A 17313-nucleotide genomic window follows, 5' to 3' on the forward strand; every position below is an offset into this window, starting at 1 on the left:
AGATACAGGGTATAGCTGAAGCTGACAGAAAGGGCACTTGTTTTCCAGCTTTTTAAGTCTAAAACTATTAGTATTCGGCAAACTAAAATGTTTAACTGATGGTAAAAAAAACGAAGAAAGGCTCAAATTCAAAGCAATCCATCCAGCTGTTTAAATATTTCACTCTAAACCAAAAAAGTAATCCTGATGGTGGCACTAAAGGAAAATGAACGTGATCCGTGAAGTCAGTGGGATTCATCCTCTGAGGACTTAGAATGTCTCACAAACTTTCAACCCATCGAATAATTGCTGAGATATTTCAGTCTTGACTAAAGTGGGGGACCAGCCGATCGCCAGACTGTCATACTGATATTTTCATCCATAGAGCTGCTAGCGTGGCTAAAAACGAGGGGACTGAAACTGCCTCACTTTTAAATCAAGAGAAGTTTTATTTAGCCATTACTGTGCATTGTTCTTAATAACAACTTAATATCAGAAAAAAAAAAATCAGAGTCGGTGTGTGTATGATTTATGCAAAGTCACACGTGTTTCTGAAATTCACACACAAGAACACACACATTAACGCAGGATGTCAGCTTTTTGTGTTTAACACAATCTTGATTATGATCTTGTTGCAACAAGTTTTTTGGCAGCTTAACAGGGTTCAGAAGCCTTAGTGTCAGAAGTGTGAAATTGAATTCCCTTTCAGACTTTTAACAATCAGTTGTGAAAAAAACATTCAAAATGGTAACCCAACTCAAACTAACAGTTCATAGAATAAAATGTAGAGTAACTGAATAACATATTTCTGTTAGTCAAACCATGCCAAGTTGTAATACGGCGCCAATAGTCACAGCTGAATCATCATACAGATATTGAAATGCAAGAGAGGCTGCAGGTTTAAGATGACCACTATGAAGACAGGAAATTCATAAGCACTCGACCTCTGCTAAGTAGAAGCAGCAAAACCATCCATGGACATTTAACCTCTAAAATGTATATTGACTTTACTCTTCAGTGGAGGGTTTGAAACAATCAGCCCTCTGATGAGGACATCGTTTGGTTTTCACTCCACCATCTCTGTTATGTGACTGGCAGGCAGATGTGTTGTGAACATGCTTTTAGTCCAGAAAATGGCTTGGGTTGATTAGCTGAATGTCTTTATTTATAGATTTTGTTTTTATGATCGTTAAAATTTCTGTTTTTAACACAACTTATACACTTGCGCCACTGAATATTGTTTAAATATTTCTATATATGCAAAAATTCACACAATGTGCTCTCAAATATACTTTTGGAATGAAAACACAGTACTAAATTTCTACCATTGTTAAATGTAAACTGGTACAGTTGATTTTTTACCAGTGAGGCTTTTGAAATATAGCTGTAAAAGTATTCAACCCCAATTGCTCGCTCCGGGTGAGTCGCTTTGCAGGAAAACACATTTCAGAACATTAATATTTCATACCTCATCCTCAGATTCAAGATGGCTTTGATTTTATCTCTCTCTCTCTCGCAAGGGGGCTTAAACCCTTACCAGTTCACCTTAACAGGCTTTTAGGGGGGGTTGTACTGTATGGGTGAGTCAAGTCAAATATTCTTCACTGACTTCACAGCATATCCAACGCACCAACATCTTTTTATGCTAAGACATTGTGTGGAGGAGTGACTCAAAAGATGCTACGTTTCAGGTCATCTGGTAGACGTCTGTTAACTGTTCTCAGAGTCCAAACTAAACATATAAGGCAGCTCAGATATTGAACTGGGACGGTCATCCAAAACATATATATTTCCCCCATTATGACCTAGATTAAAAGGGTTATGTTCACAAGCATCAGACTTTTATTTGACTTGAGCTTCTGTCCTGAACTCCTTTTTATTTCTGCATTTCCATCAAGCAAATTTATTTAAAAAAAATTGTGTGTATCCTTCCATCAACTCATTTTGACTTGATTTTGTGAATGAAATGTGCAGTAAATAACCTTCTTGCTTCATGAATAATTTAGATTGAAGCATTATTAACAAGACACTACTATTCCAACCATATTTGGTTTTAAAATATTTCCATTTCCCATTTCACAGCTCCGTTAAAGAAACCCCTTTCTGTATAATTTCAGAAATCCAAAACATACATTATACTACTGTTTTAATTGCTACACATCCTAATCACAGCATCCCCTTGCCCCCTCTTCTCTGACATCATTGTGATAGGGGCGACCCCGGGTTGGCAGTAGCACTTCCTGCATTAGTAACTCTATAGGGAAGGTTTCAAATAGCTGACCTCACAATTACATTTTATGTGTACTCTAGCTCTACCAAATACCAACTCACTTACATCACTAGGCTACCTGCTAGGTCTACTGCATGCTGGCAGCTTTCGAATATTTATGTCATTCATTGAATTTTGCAGAATGGTCTTATAAACTCAAAAAAATTAATAAATAATAGTCTCCATGAAAATGATGTGATTTTGTTGAACAGCTCTCCATCATGGAGACACTACTTTGGAGACAGGTTAAAATTAGCCTACAGTTCACTGTACAACGGGGCAGGCAAGGATGAGTCATTGGAGAAAATGGACTTGTCTTTAAATCCGCGGGGAGGTTTTTGGAGAGCCCAGCAGCCGGTGCGCCTTGCTCGAGGGCACTTCGGCAACACGAGGAGAGGGCAGGGCGGGGTTAAGGGACCCGTGTCTCTCTCAGTAGGATCTCCCCATCCTTTAAATAAGATGGCACTCCTATGTTGATAAGCTGTTTTTTCCAATATGATACACCTGCTTTGACAGCCAAAGGTTGCGCTTAAACGCCGGCTCATCCTCCATGGCAACGTGGCTGTTAGTTTGATGGAGAGCAGGATTGGTCAACAGCTGCTGACCGCGCCCTCAACCCATATAAGCTACCTACCAAACTATTACCATCAAGTGTCGGGGGAATGACGGCTCTGCTGCTGCTGCTGCTGCTGCTCTCGGTGCGGCGGAGGAGAGAAAGCATCTTTGTCTGCGCGGAGACGCTCTGGGCTTCCCTCCATCGACACAGCACCATCTAACACAGCAGAAGAGGACTCCTTTCTGGAGACAGAGGTCGCATATTCATCTGCCGCATTCATCTCTGCTCAATTTAGGATTTTCCTTCTCTCCTCCTCCTCCTCCCACCACCACCCCCCCTCAACGTTTTCCTCTTTTGTGCTTGCGTCCGCCTGGCTGGAATAATCAACCCCCCTCGCGCTGCATCCCATGTGTCGGATCGCTGGGTGATGCACAGGTAAATGACACCTCACACCTCCTACACAGAAACGACCTTATGGATATGGTGATTATCTGTGAAGCGTGCTGCAGTGGAAAAAAGATACAAGATAAGCCGTGTGTGTGTGTGTGTGTGTGTGTGTGTGTGTGTGTGTGTGTGTGTGTTTTTTTTTTCTTTTTCAATGTCAGTGGTCCGGGATTGTTTGTATTCCATATTCAGGAGGGGGGGTGATGTTGGAGCTGCTGCTCACCAATTATTGACACTTGTCTCGTGGTGTCTTTAGGAGATTTCACTTCAAGCAGCCAGAGATAATCAGCTTTTTTTTTTTTTTAACCCCCAACCATCTTTGTTATCAGTGTTTACAGTCAGTTGCGGTGGGTGGAGGAGAGAGGCAGGGTTTTCAAATTCAACACGGTTGCGGATGAGGTCGCTTAATTGCGTGCCGGAAAGACATGAGCTGTGGTTGGGCTTTAGATCACCTACAGTGGTGGCTCTGCCTTTTCAATAAAGGCTGCATCATATGGAAACGAGCCACACAACCTATTGTTTGATTTGTGCCAGGTGCCACATGCCCGGTTGGCTATAGGTGTTCCTTTATTGTACATAAAAGTGAAGTTAAGGTGGTGTTTGGGTCACACAGCATGCAGGGCCCTTGTCTCTGCAATGCTTGAGGTAGCCTATTTATTATTGAGAGGGATTTCATGTTCCGTGCCAAAGGATTGTGCAGTTTAAAGATAGGAAGCAGCGAGACAGACACACAGTGAAACAGTAGTTGAGTCAAGCAGCTGCCACATCTTCATCTGCAACAAAGGAGTCTCCCTCGTCTATATGTTATCCTTACAATCAGGGGGGGGGGGGAGTTGTGAGCTGGTAAGAAAAGGTTTCCTACCTGTGTGATAACATAATGTTTCTTAAAACCTGCAGCCCAGAATGCTCGCCCCCGTAGGAAGCTGCTGCCTCCATACAGCAGATTATCTGGCACCGGTTCAGCAGGGTTGACCACTGAGGGGGTGGTGTGGTTCAAATTAAAGCTCCAAAATATAATATGTTTTTAAAAAGACACAAATGTCAGTCAGTTCCACACACTCTTTTATAACACTGCATATTCTAAGTGGATGAATTGGAACGGACAGAGAAAGACAATTTTATCATTCTCTGTTGTTCCCTGTATGCATAACATTGACTTTTCATTTTTATAATATTATTCAAGGATGTTTTATTTTTTCACTATCCCGTTGTCTTGTTGCTTGAAATGGTAATGAGTCTATGGGGGGGAGGTGCCCAAGACTGTGAGCTACACCCCTGCACATCTCACAAACGTACTGCTGCACCTCCAGTAAACCATATTTGCTTTGCAAATTCTACTCCATCAGTAACACGGCGCATTTGGTTGCTGACTTCTCTCAGTGGGGGGGGGGAACGGAAACCACTGTGTTCACAGAACAGGCAAAAGGACTACTAGCTCGGATTTCCGATTCACCAGAATTAGGTGACCACCTCTGCTTGGCTACTGTTACTCGCTATCTTTCAGCCCCTCACTTGTGGCGAGCACGGAAGTGTTATGTCTCAGATCCGTTGCATGTCCTCTCATTACCACTTGCCATTTATCTGCACTCTTAAATCCCTGCTGGTTTAGCTGACGGTCTCATTTAAATGCTGTTGTATTCTTTAGTAAGCGACTTGGTTACCTAAATGAGAAGCACGTTGACAGCTAGGAAGTCCTTCTAAAAACAAGAGCGATATACTTATGCAATTAATTCTGAACATTACTTTTGTGCATATAGTGAGATTGTGGTGATATTTTTCTGGGCAGCGATATAACAGCAGGGTGTGTCACAATCTTGGCTTTTCTGTTGTCTTTTTGCTATACTGCATTTTTATTTCCCCTCGGTCATGCTTCATTTATGTTTGAAGCTTTACGTGTTTATTTTTATTTCTCATCTGCTCTATTTTGACACAGGATACGCCACTGCCAAGATTTTACTCACCGCTCAGTATTTTTGGTGCCTTCAGTGCCATCTTTACCACACTCCTGTTGCTATGGTCTGACTCACAAGACATCTGTCTCCATCACTGCTTCCAATGAGATTTAAGGGTTTGGGTAGAGTTAGCATTTTTTTTTTTTTACAGCTGCTACAACAACAACTAACACAATAGTGATAGTAAAAATATTGCAAATTATTTTATAGCTCTTAATAGAATTAAGCTTGTACATCATTGCACATCATGTTACTTTACGTACAGCTTAGTGATTGAAATTCTTTAAGCCATTATCTCGTAAAGCTGCTCTCGTGTGACTTTTAGCTTGGCAGCTGCTGAGTATGAAAAGGAAATAATGTTTGGAATTAAGATATCTGGTACAAAGCACCAGCCAATATGCAAAGAGAGATGAATGATTGGATGACATAAAGGCTGAGACGTAATGTTTGAAATAATGACAGGGCAGAGTTGACGTGTGTGTATGTGTCACAGCTCAATAGCCTCAGCGTGCATACTGGGGAAGTAGAAGGTTACAGATATTGTGTGGCATTGCGAATCGTTTCGCTTCCTCTCTATCATACCCCATCAAGGTCATATCCACAGACTGAAAGTGGTGGCCCTGGCCTTTTCCACTCCTGGCTCTGGCAGAGGAAGGGGGCCCGCGGACCACTGCTGCTTCTAATCAGGGCCGACGCGTGACTCAGTTGCATGCCAGCTGCACAGCCAAACCGGGATTATGTCCCTGGATGGTGAAGACAAAAAAAAAAAAAAAAAAGGTCACTGTTGAGATCTTTGTCTCTCTACACCTTTGGCGAGTTGGCTTTATTTAATTATTTGTGCAATATTTCGAATGGAAACAAAATACTTAAATCACTGAAATCCTGCACACAATATCAGTCATGTAGCTGGGAGCCTTATAGTCAGCGTTGTGACACCAGCAGCACACTGTTGCTTATGTTTTAATGTGGGTCATTGTGCCATTTTTGTTTAAGAGCAGAAAGAAGGATGTAAAACAGTATTAAAGTCCAGATATGGACACCGAAATTGTTTCATTGATGCAAAGCGGCTCAACTTTAAATATTATTAATGTCATTTCATTGGACCAGGACAGTTCAGGAAGCACAATGAGGAAAAGTCAAACCTGTTTTTAATAGTTATGTGGTCAAGATGTGGCTCACAAATGATAACTCAGGGAGCAGTCTTTCTTTCAGGAACTACTTAAAGTTATTTATCTTGCTGTCAGACAGCCCTTTCTGACAGTGAACTGAAGTTGTTATCAATACTCTTTTCAAAGCCACAAGACCTCTTTGACAAAATCTGTCTTTTTACCTCGCAGAGCAAGGAAGGTGCTGGTCTACCTGCCTAGACTTTGGTGTTTTAAAGGGTTAGTTCGGTTGCACCGAATAAACTAACTAAATGAGGCAGCGGTAGACCAGCTACTTCTGTGTTCTGTACTGTAAGGTAGGTAACACACTGTCTATAGAAAAAAAAAAAACACTTCAAAAAAATCCCTCTAAGTGACAAATGTGATAAAAGCTCCTTAATCAAGTTTTGATTAAGAGGATATTGTAATAGCAAAGAAAAAGGAATAAATGTAAGTGTTCATAATCACATGATTGCACTGTTGTAATTTTACCTACATATCGTACAGAATAATCAGTGTTTATAGATAAAAGCCTCCAAAGGTGAATACGCATTCACTATTAAACCTTAAATATGTGACCCAGCAGTTACAGAAAGCAGGGGTGTCTTTCTGTTCCATACAGGTGTCTTTTGCACATTCAGAAGTGTTGCATTACATTGCAAACGTAAGTATTTCAGCTCATCCATTGTTGTTACTGTGTGACAGCAGGAGGAAAAAGGAAGCTGAAACCGCACTGTTAACCAAAATATGCCCAGGAAGCATAATCAGTGCCCTTAGAGATATAAAACACAATATCACCCTGTCAGGGTATACATTATGCAGTTACAGTGCTCAGAAGATGGCAATGCAACAAGGCCCAAATCTTACTACACAGCACTGATGGGGAAAATCTGTACTACTCTGTATGCTCTAGCTACTGTATCGTTTGGAATCTGCCTTTTTACTTCAACAAGTAGAGCTGGGTGGTGTGATTTGGACTTTATTGACTGGGATTTCAGGTAGTCTCCCAGTAACTTTGTGTGTATTTTCCTCATCCCAAAGGCTAGATTACAGCTAAATGGCCCAAATTGGGGAGCTTAATTGACTGTGAAAGAACCGGTCTTTCTTAAAATACCATCACATTACTGTATATTGATATACTTTGCAACAGTATTAAAGTATTTGACCCAGAATCCTGTGATATTTGGGTTTTTCAAGTTTCATATCCGGTTTTACCATCCCTAAATGAAAATTATGCTTTTGTAATGAATGTCAATGAAAAACAAGTCCAATAACAGACTGGATCAATACTGCAATATTTATGATAGAACAGCCGAAAGCTTCTTCTACGGTGAAACGGTGTCATTTAAAAAAGAAAAGTGTGCACAGGACAATTTTTTTTTTTACTAAAACACCATTAACAACAAGAAGGTCAAACATTCACCTTGACTGACTGTCAGCCTAATAATACCCTTTATCTAAATCACCTCAGCAGCCGCTAACTTGGCCAGTTGAAACGTTTTGATTGAACTTGCATCAGATCTGTTGCCAGGGACTTCTGATGGTTTTGCCAAAGTCTTACACTATCTTAGTTGCAGATCGCTCAATGAATCTTTCTCTTTCATTCCAGACGTTACTCTCACCAGCACAGGCATTCATCTTTTCGGGGTAATATCCACGGGACTCAGTTCACGATGAAAGGTAGCTTCTGTGTGGGGGGAAAAACCTGGTCGGTCGTTGTAAATTGCTGTAATAGTTGAGGTTAAAGGAGCACAGTCCTGCATGCTTTTCCTTTCTCCTTCCTTATCGTGTCACATTAAGGCGGTTGGCAGATTTACGTGGATGCAATTGATCAGTGAGTGGCATATCAGGCTGGGCCCGGATCAAGAGATTTTTAGCAGCTGCCTGGCTGTCCATCCATCACGCTGATCTCTGCTGTGCCTGAACCAGCCCTGTCACACTTAGATGGCCAACTGACTGCAGCATTGGGGGGGGGATGGTGTGGTAAACACACTGGGACAGTCATTTATTTCAATTCACTCTGTGTCTGCAGGCGTCCCTCATGGGGAACAGATTCATGCTAATTCGTTATAGTATGCAACGGAAATCTCATCTAATACTGCATTGCAAAATCAATCTTATCCTTGCCCGAGGCGGCTTCATCTATAAAGGCGTTTGTCTTGTGTGTCCTACCTGTGTGAGGAGGCCCCCATGCCGTATCAATGTCTCATTGGGTCTTAGTTGAGCTCTCTGATCCCGGCAAAGGAGCTGTTACCCAAGATTAACCCAGGCTGTTCTGTTGCATAGCGGCTGAAGCGGGCTGTGTGTGTGTGTGTGTGTGTGTGTGTGTGTGTGTGTGTGTGTGTGTTTGTGTGTGTGGCTTTGTGTATGAAAAGAAGAGAATCAGAGAGTAGGATGCCTGCTTGCTCCCACTCTCCATTTTGTCTGGTGGCATCCTCCTCAGGATGAGATGTGACAGCACTGGATGATCTAATCATGGATGTCATAGCATAGCTGCTTATTAACTGAGATTTCAAGGGCAAACATTTCCATCATGAGTAATATACAGTGTAGTTCGGAGTGATGGCTCTTGGTAATGTCACTGAAGCTCAGGAGGGACTAGTTGTCTCATTGGATTTTTTGCATGTTTAGCAAATTTATAGAAAACGCATTGATACGTAATGTACGAGAGGACGAAATCTCTGCTGCAATTTAAGTATTCTTTGAGAGTTGAAGGGGGGGAGGAAATATCATTCATAGTAAAGATCAGTTGCTTTCATGATGGTCTTGTTTTAGAATATTTGCATATTCAGAGTCCTAAAGAGGCAGTGTGAAAGATGTGCAGATTTATGAAGTGTCACAGTAACAGAGGGACTTCATTGATCTATGATGTGTGTACTGTTAATGTTAACTCCCCTACTGTGTGCGTCCTCTAGATTGCTTTTGGATCAGCGTATGTTTTGACATTCTGAATGAAATATATTTGTATTTAAATAAACACACAAATCACGTACGGCTTGTTTTGGGGTGTGTATGTGTGTGTGTGTTTGTTTGTGTAGTTGACTGAGTTAATCTTTTAAAGCTCCAGGTATTTCTCTTTGAGGTGTTTTATCACATTACCTGTCTGTGAGCTGCGGCACACTGGTCTGAACAGACTGAATAAGCCTAATAACTGCTCTCAATATTATTATTTTTTTATTTTTTTACACAATTTAACTGATAAGGTTGAGCATTATTTAAAAGTTATCTAATATATTTTATGAAATAGTGTTTTGATGATAGAAATTCACCATGCTGCCCTTTTTCATCCATGCTGGTATTTTGGCTTTTTAGAAAATACAGTCTGTTGTTCAAACACTTTAGTCCAATGAAAAATATTAAATTATAGCTGCAATGTGTGGTTAATGAATCAATAAAAGAAAAGAAAGAAAGAAAAGCAATTGGTTACTATTTTGATGATCTGAAATAGTAATTGATTGTTGCAGATGTGCCAAACATTCGATAGTTGCAGGTAGGGCTGCACCAATACCACATTTTGACAGACAAAGTAATTACATTTGGGTACTTGCCCAAACAGAGTTGGGTACTTGTTAACATTGATCTTGAGAACATGTTTTATTTTCATCAGATGTTCCTCACTTTCTGACTGTAACAAAATTATGTTGCTGACATTTTAAAATTCAACTTTGTGTTTTTCTAAAGCATAGTTGCATTAAGGATGTTCATAAAAAAAGGTTAACCGACAATAAAAATGTTACAGATTAAAGCTATCAGTAAAAGAGTTTCAAGAAATATTTTTAATTAAAAAAAAGTGGCTTGCAATACACCGGTGGAAACCCTGACAGAGTATGCCAGGCCGACGCACAACTGACAACCTCGCAGCTAAAGTAATTGATGTGATAGAGAGTTACTGGGAAAGCGGCTGCATGTGTCCACGGAAATGCACACAGTGTTACCAGTTGTAGTTTTTTCGGAGTAGTTTTATGATTACGAGTACATGAGCACAGTATCAGACCAATATCCTATACTGGTATCAGTATATCCCTAGTTTCAGAATCCTTACATTTACACTCCAGGTACATTGTAGTAAGTTAATATTAGGTTTTGGACTGTTGGTCAGGAAAAACAAGACATTTGAAGAAGTCTCCTTGACCTCTAGGATATTGAGATAAAAATTTGTCCAAGACAAAACTACGAATGAAAATAATCATTATCTGAAGCTCTTATTTCTGGTGGATTACTTTGTAGCGTGAACGCTTTTTAAATGGCAACTTGAGATAAAACAATTTCCTCTGGGATAAGTTGTAAAAATTGTGTCTCAGTATTACAAACCACTGTGCAGTGTTTAGGCATCTGAGAAGCCTGAAGAATCTCAGATCTGTGACTCAAACATTTCTTTATTGTATTTGATATCTTATGTCATGGACCTGAAAAACGCCCCCTCCAGTGCAGCCCCTTGCGTTGATTTAACTCAGGGCTGCTTTTGGTCTGAACCCCCTGTTCGGCCAGTAAAGCTATTTCCTGAAATATCAGCTCACTGTATCATCAGAGAGAATATCAAATGCATCTCTGAGGGTAAAAGATTTTCCCACTCATTCCTGCTTTGGCTTACCTGCGTCAGATTGACAGCGTCTGACTAAATTGCGCTCCACGCCGTCCTCTGCTCGTCCACACACATCACTCATGTCATTATGTGCTGAAACAGAGAAGAGTGGGTGGCGAGCGGTCTTTAAAAAAATATAGACAAATTGTCCTGCAGTGAAGATCATGTTCTGTGTGGAATGAAACACTGACAAATAACTGACTAAAGACAATGTTGACAGATATACCAGGGCTGAGCTCTGTCTAATGATGATGATGATGAGCCCCTCATAGCCACCACAGACCTCCACCCCTGATTGTGATAAGGGTGGTGCTGTGATCCTGCTAGACCGGGCAGATACTGTGATCACAGCAGGTTTATTTTGCAGTGCTCAATCCATATTAACCGGATGCTGCCTGCTGTCTTTTTATTTAAATCACATTTTGCTGCAACCCGACCAAAATTGCATCTATAAAGAAAAGCATTTCAAATGGTATTACAGCTATAGCAAACAGATGTGCATGCATTTCATCCTTTACTACGCCTACAGTGCATTTACATTTACTTAATGAGGGTACTGTGTGCACAGTACCATGTTTATGCTTGTAGCTAGCGTTATGCCGCTACCTAATTACCTGGCTTGCTGGTTTGTGAAAATGTCAGCTGTTTGTCAGTGTCACTGAGAAAATTAAACTCTTGTTCTGTTAATATGCACTCACTGTATAATATAGTATAGTATAGTATAGTATAGTATAGTATAGTATAGTATAGTATAGTATAATATAGTATAGTATAGTATAGTATAGTATAGTATAGTATAGTATAATATAGTATAGTATAGTATAGTATAGTATATAGATATAGTATAGTATAGTATAGTATAGTATAGTATAGTATAATATAGTATAGTATAGTATAGTATAATATAATATAGTATAGTATAGTATAGTATAGTATAGTATAGTATAATATAGTATAGTATAGATACTTTAAATCAGTTGTTCTGTTCTGTTCATATTTATCACACTTAAATCTACAGGTGCAGTAAATACACATTTTTTTCTCTGTATGTCTATATTTGTGAGCTCTCCCAGCAACATAAATTGACAGTTTGTGTAGGAACATAAAAGGCACAGACACAAATCAACAGCACTACCATGACCACAGATGCTGCAAAAACATTTTACACGATTGTTGTTGTTGAGTATTTACAATTCAGATCCCTATTTTTTAAATGGCTACTTTCTTGTCACTGATAAAAGAAAAAAATTGTGCAGCACACAGTGTGAAGAGAGAGTGTGTACAAACATCCCATTTTCAGCACTACATATATTGGAAGGGTTATACATCTCTCTAAATTATACAACCCATAAATCATCACGATAACAGCTGATGCAGAGATATGAGTTAACGGTCAAGAAGAGGATCAAGTGGAGGATGATGATGAGGATAATGGCGGCTATGTTGTTGATGAAGAGAACAGGCCTGATGGCAGGGGTGATGATGCTGCTGATGCTGATGTTGATGAGGCCGGTGATTATGTATCTTAAGCTTGCAGCTGAGGTAAAAAGCATTCCACAGATGCAAAACATCTGTGAGAATTATATGCAGAGAAAATCTCGTCTGAAAGCATATGTTTATAGCCTGGTTTGACATTTTTCATTGCTGGTGCTGCTGCAGTTTGATGCCTAATTGGTACCAATACTAATGTCTCTTCCCATATTGGCTTAGTGATTTCATGTCCTTTTTAAAGCTAGACAAGATTAGATATTCTGTCAGAGCTAATTCTGATAAATTATTTTATAAGTGGCAATCTTTTAACGTTCTTCGACTCACTGCAATATCTGTTCCCTGACTGAGGGACTGATGGTTTGTCGCTAGCTTTGCTTTGTTTTTTTTTGTGGCAATAAACTTTGAATAGTATGATAACATCTTTAAAATTTAAATGGCTTGTTTTTCTTCATATCTATTAATGCAAAGTACTTTGATTATATTATTACTTGTGTTTCTACTTTTTGGTTGTGAATGTCATTGTTAAACTAACATTGTTTTGTCTTTGTGCATCATATTTATTTCTATATACTACATGCTGTAGCTTTCCTTCAATAGAATACCCTCTACAATTGCAAAAGCAAGCAAAACCTCCTGAATAGATAAGGAAGTATCTGATCAACCACCTTTTAATAGTCTTAATATTTCATGCTTCAAACATATTTTAGTCAACCCTCAAAATGGTTGAGTTTTAATATCAAGCCCACTATCAAATATTCTCAATAATATTAGACCATGTTGTTCATGTGAAAATTGATTCATCTCTTATTAAACAGGTATAGAAAAAGGTGCAAGATCCCACCAGTGTAGCATCAAATATTAGATTTTCTATGAAACAATGACAATGGCCAGCTGCAAAAACTTAAGCCAAACGCACAAAATAACCTATCCTCATTCCCTGATGGAACAACTCGTCCAGCTCCCCCATACCTACTAAAGAAGAAACATTCTCAACAAAAAAAGTAAATGTCATCTATTAGTAATTAAAGTTTCAAGTCTCACACCAGCCACATAGAGGAGTGCATGCCCATCATAAAAGATTAAGTTATTCCAATGAAGTTGCCTCCAAAAAAAGACTGAAGACTGAGGAATAAGTAGAAGGAATAAAATGTAAGATTCATAAAGCTGGGAGAAGAGAGTGTTGTTTGCAACATGACATACATTTGAAGTTGGGGCACTGTGATGCACTGTGGAAAAATATCTCACAACTAGCACTTAAGAGCCGGAAACTTCAGCTCAGATGGAATCATGACGCAAGATCAGTATCATCTAATTACGACCCCCGTCATTTTATGTGTTAATCACAGTGCGAGCTGTGTGACAAAAGGTGACACGTGAAGAGGAATAGCAACACCATAGTGTTTCATGTGCACGCTCCTGGAAGGAAAACTGGATCTGATAATTGGAACCATACTAAAAGCTGGGAGAGTTTACACTTGTGTTGCAGTTAATAGATGTGAAATGTATAAAACACTGATTAGCTTCTCTGTTGGTAGTTATGTGAGAAGATACAACACTCATGTTTGTATTAACTATGAAGCTACAGCCAGGAGTCAGTTAGCTTAGCTTATCTTAAAGACTAGAAACCATGGGGAATCGGGAATCTTGCTCTGTCATATGGTAAAAATTTAAAATAAGAAAATCTGCCATCAAGCTACGACTATACAAATAGTGTCACGTAATAACCTCTTACTCTGGAGGATGGAAATGGTAAAGACAATAGACAATGGAACTACAAAACCACAAAGCCAAACCAATTTCATATTACATTTAATTGCACCTTACTTACTAGGATTTAAGCAATGCTTATGCTAACAAACTGGTGAATGATCATACAAATACATTCAGACAGCTTGACTTTTACTGTTCAATGATGTATAAAACGAAACAAGTCAACAAACAACATCTTATCAAATTAATGCTTGTCACAAATCACCAATAACCCAGACTGACAGTTGTAAAGTAAACAATGTCTGCAAATTACTTCGAACTGGCCTCTGAAAGGAAATAAATCTGAAAGGAAATTTTGAACAATTACTCATGGTCCACAGAGGATGATTCTTACTGACTTTAGAGAGCCCCTCGCCTTTCCTGTTGTGTTTTTTTGAGTGAATTCTCTCAGCTAGTGCATGGATTGCCATGGAATTTGGTTCAAACAGTTATGTCCCCTAGGAATGAATTTCAATAGCTTTGGTAAGCCCTTAACATTAAGTAGTAGATCCTTTTCAGGTACATTTTTTTTTTGGTTTTTCATCCCCATTAAAGTACCATCAGCCTCAGCTATTAAATGTTAGTTAATGCTAACGCAGTAAAACTAAGATGTTGAACATGGGAAGCATAAGACCTGTTTACCATCAGCATGTTAGCATTGTTATTGTGAGCTTGTTCGCATGCTTGCATTAGCATTTAGCTCAAATAACTTTGTGTCCAGCCGTTGTGTCAGCCAGCGTGCATCAGAATAGGTTTTTTGTTTGGTCTTTGTTTTCTGTTAGTTAAGTTGTTTAAAGAAATGATTACTGACATCAGGGAGATTGTGTAATGGCAGATTATGCTATGACATGCATCCTATGCTGATGCACTCACATTCAACAATATTGAAATCTATGGATCAGCCAAAAAAAAAGCAAATACATTATCATATCTAATGACGTTGCAAATATGATGGATGGCCTCAATTCTTCAAGTCTTCTAAATGCAGATATCACAGAGCAGGGTGCCGTGCTAACCATACATTATCCAAACAGCTTATTTTGGATTCTGATCATTCTTTAAAACTTTACCTTCGTGCTGTTAACAGCTGAATTTTTAGATGGAAGCTTCATGACTTCTCCCTTTCTTCTCTTTTCTATTCTTTCTCACTTTTAATACTAACATGTTTGATTTTTCCTATCACGCAAGGAAAAAAATGTAACAAAATTATGCAGAGTAACTTGTTGAGTCCTCCATATTTAAAAGTTAAAAGCCTTAAGGCGTTATTTGGAGAATTATTTGGAATTAGACGGCCTGGTTGATCTATTATGACGTTTTCAGCCTTGAAATGTGGACTTCAAAAAGAACTAGATCCTGAGACGGGACACAGCTTGTAATATTATACAAACAGCTCATTCAAATTACTTTTATTGGTATTGTGCTGATGAGATTATGAAATTTAATTAAAACAAAACAAATGAAAGCTTCTTGCACTTGTGCAAACAGAACTGGCCAAACATAAAAAGCATCATCTTACATCATATTTCAGTGGAATCTAAGTAACTCGATTTGATCATATATATAATGATTTCACAAAAATGTATCATATAAAACAACGACTACAAGCAAACTTATTAAAAACTAACAACAAAAATGTATGATTATATTAAAAAAAAAAAAAAAATCTATATTGTGATAAAGATTTTAGCCAGATCTCTCAGCCCAATGTTCCTAGCATAACTTCAGTAGTATTTCAGCATATTCAGCATATTCTGGGTACATTTGCTGCCTTTGTATAGTATATTCTAAGTTCATTCTAAATGGAGGAGGGGAAATAAGAGGCTGAATGTCCAACAATTCAAGTCCTGAGATAGAATAAAGTTAAAGGAGACTCCTCTGTGGGGTTGAATTCACTAAGGAGTCTCTGGCACGGAGAACACAGACAGAATTTATTCCAACCTAAAACCCAGCAACAACAGCTCACTGAGGCTGCTTTTATAGGCGCCTAGTAAACAGTGTAAGAAGCTTCAGCTGGGCCCGACTGAGGTAGCAGCTTGTTAGAGTGATCCCACACAGCTGAGCAGCCTTCTGTGGCTCCGTCCTTGGTGCTGCAGGGTGGAGGGCGGGTGCTGTCCTTGTAACGTTGCTGTAGGTCCCCGGGCTGCATCAGTGCCTGAATGACAACCCCAGACTGCCTTTCGTTTGCTTATATTAGCATGCATATCCTATTTATATACCCTACTTTTAATGCAGCAGAATTCATACTTAAACTGTGTTTCTTTTTTCAACTAACCAGAACCTCCTGGAGCTTATTATACGTGAAATAATTGAGATTTATATGTATGTATTATTTATATTGTTAGTGCTCTCAGACAATTTTTTTATTTATATTGTACATGTACGGTATTAATTATTGTTTATCCTCATAAAAATGCATTAATGTACGCCCATGAAAGTAAAAATAAATGTGAAACATGCTTTCACTTTCGTGCATACATATACATATGAAATCCTAAAAGATGTGAGTGTGTATATATGTATGTATATATATAAAATATATAATTTATTATATGTTATAATAATACTATTTAAATAAAAATGGTTATAATCATCAAGTTATCTGCTGTTTATTTTCATGATTGATTGTTTTGTCAGAATTGTCCAAAACCCAAAGACATTCAGTTGAATATCATACAACTTGCTTGAAAAATGACCTGAACAAATAGTTGTTTAAAATTATTATTTACTTCTACCAAAATTGATTAATGGACTAATAGTTGCAGTTCTAGCCAGGGAGGACATATTTTGCAGACACTGCCTGTCTGACTGTCTGTCTGAAAGGTTACTGTGTTACTTTGAAAGGCAGTTGGAAAGATTATTAGCATTCTCGCTGTACTTCTTTGCAATTTCTGCAAAGTCCAAAAAATGCAATACAATTTTTGAAAGCCAAACTGCTGACATGCTGTGGACTTAAGGTTTGGTGGAGCCTTGAAAATCTCCTGGTCACTGTCTTTGTCTGCTATGCATCAGTACTTCTCAGTGTGCTGGCCAAGGGTCTTCAGGAGTTGAATGCAGTTACTCATCTTCATTCAAGATGACTATCATTAAGTCTGTTATTTTAAAGATTCATGATAGTCTTTGTACTCAATGTTTGTTCATAGAGGAGG

The sequence above is a fragment of the Anoplopoma fimbria genome, chromosome 24, assembly GCF_027596085.1.
Source record: "Anoplopoma fimbria isolate UVic2021 breed Golden Eagle Sablefish chromosome 24, Afim_UVic_2022, whole genome shotgun sequence".
Classification (NCBI taxonomy): Eukaryota; Metazoa; Chordata; class Actinopteri; order Perciformes; family Anoplopomatidae; genus Anoplopoma; species Anoplopoma fimbria.